Source organism: Molossus molossus, unplaced genomic scaffold (assembly GCF_014108415.1).
Source record: "Molossus molossus isolate mMolMol1 unplaced genomic scaffold, mMolMol1.p scaffold_m16_p_20, whole genome shotgun sequence".
NCBI lineage: Eukaryota > Metazoa > Chordata > Mammalia > Chiroptera > Molossidae > Molossus > Molossus molossus.
Genome location: NW_023425356.1, coordinates 51,603,768 through 51,613,338, shown reverse-complemented (window position 1 = coordinate 51,613,338; position 9,571 = coordinate 51,603,768).

Genomic DNA, 9,571 nt, shown 5'->3' with positions numbered 1-9,571 from the left:
GGCTGGGGCATGGGGTCCGTCGTTTTATTAGGTGTCCAGCAGGGTGCAGCACACTCAGCAGCTGAGGTCTCCGGCTCTACGAGCTGGCTGAGTGGCAGGCCCGCCCGCGGATCCCACTCTCAAAGTCTGTGCCAGTGACATAAAATTTCTCAGACTGACCCTGGCCGGTTTGGCTCAGTGGTTAGAGCATCGGCCTGCGGTCCAGAGAGACCCGGGTTCGGTTCCCGCTAAGGGCACGTGCCTCGGTTGCATTTTGTCCCCGGCCCTGGTTGGTCGTGTGGGTGGCAGCCACTCGATGTGTCCCTTTCACGTCGATGTTTCTCTCTCTCTCTCTTCCTTTCTATCTGAACAAAATATCGAAAAATGTCCTCGGGTGAGGATAAAAAAAAATTTCTGAGTGGACTTTCATCCGGTTCCAGACCCAGGTGTTCCGCTGCCTACAGGGCATTTCCACGTCTGTGTCCTGTGGATGTCTGCATGTCGACATGGACACTCACGCTAATCACTGTTTCTCTAGTACACGCCCTGCGTAGAGGGAACGAGGTCACCTGCTCAGGTGCTTCAGCCAGGCACCTGCAAGTTCTCAGAGAACCTTCCTCTTTCATCTGCCCCAAGTCGCGTTTAACTCAACGTTTTAAAATATTTATGAACATGGATACGGTTAATTCATCTTCTTTGTTCTCTCACTGTTCACTAGTTTTCCATTTCATGAATACACCTGAGTTTCTGTGCCCTTCCCCCACCTGGGAGAGTCGGTTAATTTCCATCTGTTTTTTTGTTATAAAAAGTGCAGCAGGTGAACATCCTGTCTGTGCCTCCGGTGAGCATGCGTGAGCACACCTGCAGGATCGGCCCTCGCACCTGGGAAGCTCAGCCCCTGGGGGTTGTGAATCGTTCTCTGACTTGGTTTATCATTTTACAACCCCAGTGATACATGCTTTCAACCCAGCTAACGCCCTGTGTTACCGAGCTATTAATATTTTCATAAATAAAACAGTATATAAGCATTTCATAAAATAGGATATAAACATGTATCTGGTTGTTTTTCTTTTCTTTTTTTTTGCTGAGATTGAATGTCTTTTCTTCATAGTTGGCTGTCTGAGCTGTCTCTCAGGAAAAGCCTCTTCATTCCCGTGTCCTTAATTCTTTCGGATAATTTGTCTTTCTTTACAGGTTCTAGATGACATTTCTTTGTTGATGGAGGGGGATCTGCTATGCAGCTAATCAAACGTAGGCCTCTTCCAGTCACCTGGGGGGGGGGCGCAGTGATATGTTCATGTGCTTGTATAGTTTGTAAGATTTGTAAATGGAAGATATTTTAACGGTTTGCAAAGACCAGCGTTTCTTTGCTTCTGTTACACCTCATTGTGTTGCGGGTTTTGGGAATCTGACTAAAGCGACAGTGAGTTGGGAATACATTTAGTTTGGATCTAGTGAGATGCATTTATGGGGTGCAGCCGTGTCCTTGTTATTGCTGCCCCCCACTGCAGAAATGTCATCCAGGGAGGCTCCGGCTGCTCATGACCGTGCAGGGGCAGAGACCGCTCCGTGACGCAGCCCTGGCCCCGGGCACCTGCCGGGGGAGCTGGATAAGGAAGGAGAAACAATCACACTGCTGTCTTCCCGCCTCTTCCTCCCTCTCTCCATCCATTCACCTGGGAGGACATGGGGGACAGCAGCAGGGTTCAGGTGGGAGGAGAAAATGACCCGAGAGCAGCTGGGAAGGCCTGGAGGTGGGAGAGGGGGCTCTGCCCGGGTAATGGGTGTGAAGGCAGGCGCCAGCCTCGGGTTTCTGTCCGCGGGTAGGTGTGCTCCTCCTCTTCGAATCCGAGCCTCGCAGCTGAAGACACAGAGCCAGCTGTGTGACCAGGGATCAGGCCCTGCCGCGGGTCCCTGACCACCCGCTGGAAGGTTCGCCTCTTCACCGCATGGACCCCGAGGCCGACACTAGGTGGCAGCAGAGCGCCGACCCACCCCCGCGCCACTGCGTCGGGCGGGCTTCTGAGGCAGAACTTCAATGACAGAAGGATTCTGCAGATTTGTCTTTCACAGAGAGAACCACCCATGCGAGGCGGGCAGCTCCAAAGAGAGCCGGGGCAGCAGCTGGGACGTCAGCAGGACGAACGCTGCCTTCTGGGAAGAACAGGCAAACGACAAACACACAGCCCCCCAAAGCAAACCATCATGAGGGAGACACCTCTGAGGATGCAGTGCCGTTTGGTCCCCATGCTTTGGATCTGACTCGATGTAGGAGGCGTGCGAGCTCCCTCCTGGAGGCAGGAAAAGGACGGGGGGGGGGGTTGTGAAAACCAGGGCCCTGTCTCCCAAAGACCAGCTGGTTCCTGGGATTTAGGGAGCCGGCCACACCACCCTGCCCCCACCCCCACTCCCGCCCACGTACGCCGCCCCTCCCACAGATCTGGTTTCCCAGAGCTGTCCAAGGCCTGTGGGAAGCAGCCTGTTCAGCTGAAGCTGCCACGCTCCTGAAAGCAATCATTTCGCTGAGGACGTTTTCAGCTCGCTCCAAGCTGCATCTGTGGCTCTAGAGACAGCAGAGACGACAAGGGCTGGGGGTTTGGGGGGGCAGGCTCAGAGCTAGGGGTGGGGGAGGGCCCGTGGACACCTTCTTTTTCTCGTCATCTCTGTGGCCCCGCATTTCCAGGGCAGTTGAGAGCTGCGCGTTTGCAGAGAAGACATCAGGAGGCTGTGCAGGTGGTGGGTGTCCTCACCGCTCAAGGTCTCTCGTGACTTCAGCGAGATGGGGGCCTGGCCCATGTGCCCTGTGTCTTCTCTCAGGAGCCTGGGTGATGGGGGAGGAACACCTGCTTCTGCCCTGTCCCTGGGCCCCGTCACCCGCACGAGTGCGTTTCAGGCTCCTCTGCCTGACATTTGTTACCCGAAACCCCTCCTTCTCCGGAAAGCCCCCCTAAGTGAATGCATGGAGGAGGGTGGGCTGGTCATGAGCCCCCTCCATTCAGGTTCTACAAAACCATTTTCACATAGTACCTCAGCAAAATCAATCTCTTCGCTTACAGCGTAAAGCATTTCCTGGTAAGTTTGTGTATTGACGCTGGCTCTGCTCACGGCTTGCGTTCTCTGGCTCCGGATTTCTGTCTGCCAGTGCGCATGTGGCTGGGGAGGGGGTGGGGGGCCCCAGCACGCCGGACACTGTGCAGGGGCCTGTGGCCTGGTCCAAGCTCCTGCTGCCCGAGGCCTCCTGATGGGTTTCGCGCAGGTGAGGGTGGCCAGGATCCAAACCCCGCCAGGAGTCACGAGAGTCTTGGCTTTATAAATATTCAAAGTGGAGTGTACGTTCTCTGGAACACCCTCCATGTGCCTGGAGTCGTACGAGGCTGCCGTGTTTATGCTGCACCGAGCGGCTTTCTGCCCCTAAATGTATGTTTTTCCTCTTTGTTTCTTCGAGGTAATTTCCTTGGTGTGGATGACTGGGCCAGAAATCATGGGTTTCTTACTGACCCTTGCTTTTTGCATTAACCATCCAAAAGGATGGTTCCCGTTCATCTTGTAACAGGCGGCAAATGAGGACGTTGACTTTGCCATTTGCCCATGAGCATTGTGTTATTATTTTTATTGTTTCTTTTCCCCAAAGACATCATTTCATTTCTCATAAACTCCAAGGTGGCTGGGAGCAAGCAGGGTTGAACCCTCAGGTCACCTGTTCTCGGGCACCGGGTGACCGTCTCGCGCCCTGTGCACCTCCCCCCTGGATCTCGGGGGAAGTGAGCACCCACCGCTCAGATTCATATCACCCCTTTGCTTCAACACCTTCAACAGGTTCCTTGCAGACAGGCCCTCTGAAGGGAGTGGGCGGGGCAGGTTTGCGGCGAGTTGCAGGGTGACTGGGACAGGCCGCAGCTGGGCAGAGGGGCTCCCCCGCGCCCCGGCCCCAGCTCTGCCTGTGGGAGGAGCTCCGAAGGAAAGGGAAAGAATATTAGGCACACGACCTAGGGGAGAATATGGTCGGAGAAGGTATTGGGCAGGCAGGCGTCTAAAAACTGCTGGACATACTAGAACAGGCTTCTGAAATCTCACGTGGGTCCAGAAACCCTCTCTCTATAGAGAAGTAGATTCAGGATCAGAACGGTGACTTCTCACGTGATCCTCTTACTGTGTTTATTCACGCCTGTGTATCCCCTGGTGTGTGGGAAGGGCCTGGGGCCGGTCTCCCTGTCCCCAGAAGAGACGAGTTCGAAGAGGCGGGCCCTCCCCACGCAGGCCAGGCCGTGACGCGCTGAGGGACCACGTGGCTGGAGCTTCGGCGGGAAACCCTGGGAGGTCAGGGACAGGCAGGGGTCCCGTTTCTCCCAGCTTCTGAGTCTTTCCAGCGCGTGCAGTGATCACTTCCTACGGGAAGAAAACATAGGAGACGAGCATCGTTCTGCTTTTTAGGAAGGGGCAAGGCCTTTGCAAGCCCAGGGACCGCCATGGGCACCGTTGTGGCCGTTGCGGCCGGGCAGGTAGGAGGTGTGTTCCCTGCCGTCCCGGTGGAGCACGGATACTATTCGACTGGACGCTGTTGTCAGACGTACCCGGACGGGCTGGAGCAAACAGCCCTCGCTCAGCCTGTGGTGCGGTCTCTGTGCAGGCAGCAGACTCCGTCCTTGACCTCGGTTTTGTCCCGTGCAGAACACTGCCCGTGACTCCACTGAAGACGGAGGCGTTGAGCCGCCCAGCAGGTGAGACGCTCGGGGGACCCAGCGACACGATGGTTTCCTTTTCTGCAAAGGTGCACTATTTCCGCTACATTTGGGTGGAAATACGTTTTTGCAGGTGGTTTTGGAACCTGGCCACGTTTTATAAAAACGCATCTTTCGGGCAATGCCTTGCAAATTCACGAAAAGTGGGCACGGCCGAGCGCCGTCGGTGTAGGGCTGCAGAGCCTCGCGGACGGAAGGCTATCTGGCACCATCTCGTGCGGGGGAGGGGTGCTGCTGTCGGCACCATTCCAGCACCTGACCTTGTCATGACACGAAGAGAACCCCAGCTGGGAGTGACACCCCGAGGAGCAGAGCAGGGTTCGGAATGGGCCCTGTTACCTCCACCAATCATTCACTTTGGTCTTTGGGGGTTCAGCTTTCCACCTGTCTTCCCATCACGGCCCTTTCCTGCCCCCGTCCAGCCCTTGTCTGGCCGGGACTCTGTCCTTGACCACTCTGTCCACAGGAGTCCGGGTGGTCTGGGAATAGATGTGGCCGTGGCGGCTTTGGGGAGCAGGGCCCCGGGAACGTCGGTGCTCCTCAGCAGGGAGACACGTGAGGGCTGCGGAAGGGCGTGGGCGACAGTGTCACACAGGATGGAAAGCCACGCGGGAGGAGGAGGGCGGAACCTGCTCTTCTCCGAACATGCAGGGATGGACGGCAGCCCCGGGACTTCCGAATGCATGCCACTGGGCGGGGAAACGAGGTCCCCGACATTCTCGTTAAAAGAAAGAAAAAAAAAGAAAAGAAGGAAGAGAGGGGAGGAGAGAAGGAAGGAAGGAAGGAAGGAAGGAAGGAAGGAAGGAAGAAGGAAGAAGGAAGGAAGAAGGAAGCAAGAAGGAAGGAAGAAGGAAGCAAGAAGGAAGCAAGAAGGAAGCAAGAAGGAAGCAAGAAGGAAGCAAGAAGGAAGCAAGAAGGAAGGAAGAAGGAAGCAAGAAGGAAGCAAGAAGGAAGGAAGAAGGAAGCAAGAAGGAAGGAAGAAGGAAGGAAGAAGGAAGCAAGAAGGAAGCAAGAAGGAAGGAAGAAGGAAGGAAGGAGGAAGCAAGAAGGAAGGAAGAAGGAAGCAAGAAGGAAGGAAGAAGGAAGGAAGGAAGGAGGGTGAACCCTGGCTGCTTTAGCTCAGCAGTTAGAACATTGGCCCGTGGACCAAAGAGCTACGGTCAAGGGCCAGTTCCAGTCAAGGGCACGTACTTCGGTTTCGGTTTGGTCCCGGCCCTGGTCAGGATCGTTTGGGAGGCAACCAGTCAATGTGCCTCTCTCACATCAGTGTCTCGCTCCCTCCCTCCCACTCTGTCCGAAGATAAATGGGAAACTATCCTCAGGTGAGGATTTAAAAAAGAGAGAGAGAGAGAGGAAAGAAAAGGAAGGAAGGAAAGAAGGAAGGAAGGGAGGAAGGAGGGAAGGAGGAAGGGAGGGAGGAAGGAGGGAGGGAGGGAGGAAAGAAAGGAAGGAAGGAAGGAAGGAAGGAAGGAAGGAAGGAAGGAAGGAAGGAAGGAAGAAAGAAAGAAAGAAAGAAAGAAAGAAAGAAAGAAAGAAAGAAAGAAAGAAAGAAAGAAAAGCAGTCATAAGAAGTGACAGGTCCCCGAAGCCGGGCTGTCGCTGGGCAGGAGGCCCATAGATTCTTCCCTTTTGCATTTGCTTTTGGCTTTGATTTTCCCGTCACAGCAGTGGAGGGGCCGAGGGTTTTCTGGGGGCGAGGTGGAGAGACGGGCGAGGAGGGTTCAGAACATGTTGGTCTTTGGTGGGAAGCGCCCCAGGTGCACTGGGGGTGACCGGCTGGCTGCTCACGAAGCTGTTAGCAAACCCCGAGCCATCTGGTTTTGACATCTGCCTTCGTGGCTGACAAACCAGAGCTCCAAACACCACCACTGCACCTGCACCGTTCTCGGAGCACCCGCGGACCCTCGGAGGAGGCCCGGCCCGGCGAGTCCCTATTCGTCGGAGTTGGTGAAATCCGGCTCTTGGGCTGGCAGAGCCCGAGGCAGGGCGGGAAGGAAGTGGGACAAGAAGGAGCCGGAGAAGGAAGCACTAAGGTGGAGGAGTCTGTGAAGACGGGGTCCCCCGGGGCGCTGGCTGGGGACACTGCGTGCGGAGCTGGGACCTGAGCTGGCTCCTGGGAGAGGGAGGGTGTCAGAGTTGCAGAGAGGAGGGGGCTCCCCGGGTGGGTGCATAAGCAGCTGAAGGCGGAACAGGGCGTGTCTGGTGAAGGAAAAGCATCTCCACCAATGAGAGGACGGGAGGTGGATGGGAACAGGCCAGGGCGGGTACAGGGCCCCGTGGCCAGTGTGGTGCTGATATCTGACTCTAAAGGCGATGGGGAGCCACTGAGGCTGCTTGGCTGGAGAAATGCCACGGCCTGACTCAAGTCACAGTCACCATGTGAGCAGACGCAGACAGTTTTAGTCGGAAGAACCCTCGGAGAGCATGATGGTCCAGCCCCCTTTCTACAGGGGAGGAAACTGAGGCCCGGAGAGGCAAGAAAGCTGTGCAGTGTCCTTAGGGCGTCCAGCCTCTGTCCATGTCCAGGGGTCCTCCCCTCAGGGATTCAGGGTCCTGAGCTCTCTGGAACATGGTAGTTCTGAAGAGGAAGGTCAGTCGGGTCTCGGCGGTCACCTCCTGGTGACGCAGGCCCGTCCGTCTGGAATTTGAGTGTCCTCGGAAGGGCAGAGCCTTCCTCTGGCCACCAAGAGCCGAGTCCAAACGAAGATTGTATCTGGGAGCTGGAAATACGTGTGACTGATGACTAATGTATCACACGGCCAGGACATTTGTTCTTTCATCAAACATTTATCAAGCGCCTGCTGGGAGCGAGCACCGCGGGCCGGGCTGAGAGGCACCGGTGTCCAGGCTGCTGGGAAACAGGCAGCTCCCAAGTGTCTGGAGGGCGGTGGAACCAGGGAGGGGCCGCCGGCTGGCGTGGGCCAGGAGGACACGTGAGGGCAGTTCGGCCGAGCGGTGGGGCAGAGCCTCCTGGGCACAAGGACAGCCCCAGCAGAGGCAGGGTGGTGGAGACAGAGGAGAGGGGGTGAGACAGGCCTGCCCCGGGCCCAGTGTGTCTGAGGGCCTCCTTCCGGCGGGGTGCGGGGCGGCGGTGAGGCCTGAGGCCGAGTGGTCAGTGGAGCAGACAGCGAGGGCACCGAGACCACCGGAGGAGCCTGGTTTAAAGTGCAGGTCGTGGGGCTCCTTCACGAGCAGGGCCTCGCAGACCGCGCCCCTGTCCGGGCATTGCCCTGCGCCCAGGGCCACGCTCAGTCCGTCCTCCACGCCGCTCTTCACAGACAGGACGCCCCTTGTCCCCGCTTCACAGATGAGGAGCCAAGGCCCGGGGAAGTCATCGCTCAGGGTCTCCAGGTTGTAACGGGGCAGTCGGGACCGGGCAGTCCAGCTTCAGGGTCCAGGAGCGTGGCCTCCCTGAAGGGACCTGGCCAGATGGAGGGTGTAGATAGGGCCGGGTGGGCGGGGCTGCGAGGGCTGGGGGGGGGGGTGGTCGGCGGGTAAGCAGTTAGTTGTCTGCAGCCACCAAAGGTGCTGTCCCTGAATCTGGAGGCCACTGTGCTCCCCGCCCGGTGTTGACAGTCCGGCTGGTGGGTGCTGGGTGCAGGAGATGGACGGTGAAAGTTAGCGTGCGGCAGTGCTGTGGGTGCCTCCAGGGGCTCCCCAGAAGTGTCAGGTGGGGTGGCAGAGAGGGGGTGCACAGGCACAGCCCGGAAGCCCTCCATGGGCAGAGACACCCTCAGTGGACACCAAGGGGATGGGGCTCGGGGACACATTTTGGAATGCAGGCAGAACTGGACATGAGGACCAGGGACCAACCCACAGCAGGGAGGGGAAGCGACAGAGGCTGGCCCGTGGATGTGGGCCCAGGGTGGTGGGGTCTGCAGTGCCCGTGGGGCCTGGCCCCTCTCACTGCCGGGCCTCTGGGCAGAGCCTCTCTGGGGAGTCGCTCAGGCCCTCCTTCAGCCCAGCCGATGTGCCCGTGGTCCGCCCTGCCTGCCACAGCAGGCTCCCCTCGGTGTCGCTGTGGGAAGGGGAGACAGAGAAGAGTGGCTGAGAGGGCCTGACCCAAGGGGATGCTGTGTTCAGCCTTCACCGCCTAAATTCCCCAGCACCTGACAATGCTCAGTAAGCGCTGGTGAATGAAGGAATGAAGGAATGAATGAATGCCTGCATCAAAGCCCTGCAAAGTCTGATTTATAGCTGGGGACATTGAAGACACGAGCAACCGACACGAGACACGGGGTCAAAGGTGTACAGAGCTTTGCATTTGGACACCCAGACTGGGGACGAGTTGGCTGGGCATCATTGCTGCCCTGCAGAGGCAGTTGCTTCTGAGACAGGCCACGTCCCTGGTACTTTGGAAGTCTCTGAGCTACACTTCCTCTTGAGATGGAGAGACGCAACCTGAAATTTGGGTTGAAAGCTCATCTTGCAATAAGCCCCAGTTGAGCTGCCCAGCGGGTGCGGGGAGGGCTGGCGGCCGTCCTCGCCCCTCCCTGCTGCTGGCTGACTCACCCTGTGACACCCACATTGCATCTTGCGTGGGAGTTTCTAGGCCGAGCGCAGAGCTGTTCCCGGAGTTACAGGAATTACAGCCAAAGGGAACAATCGCCCTGAATACGTCCTTTTAACGAGACTTTATTTTTGTTATCATTTTACTAATGGCTTCCTAAGAGGAACCGCAGGCCTCACAGTCTTCAGCAGACTTTGCTTTGCTCACTGGGGACACGTGGTCTGTGGGCTGTGCACCCTGAGCCTGCAGTCAGGTCAGGCCTGGCTCCCAGTGCCCCTCCTGGCATGAGTCCTGGGCCAATGTCCTTGGTCAGACTGCTGCCAGGAGATCAGACTCTCTGGGA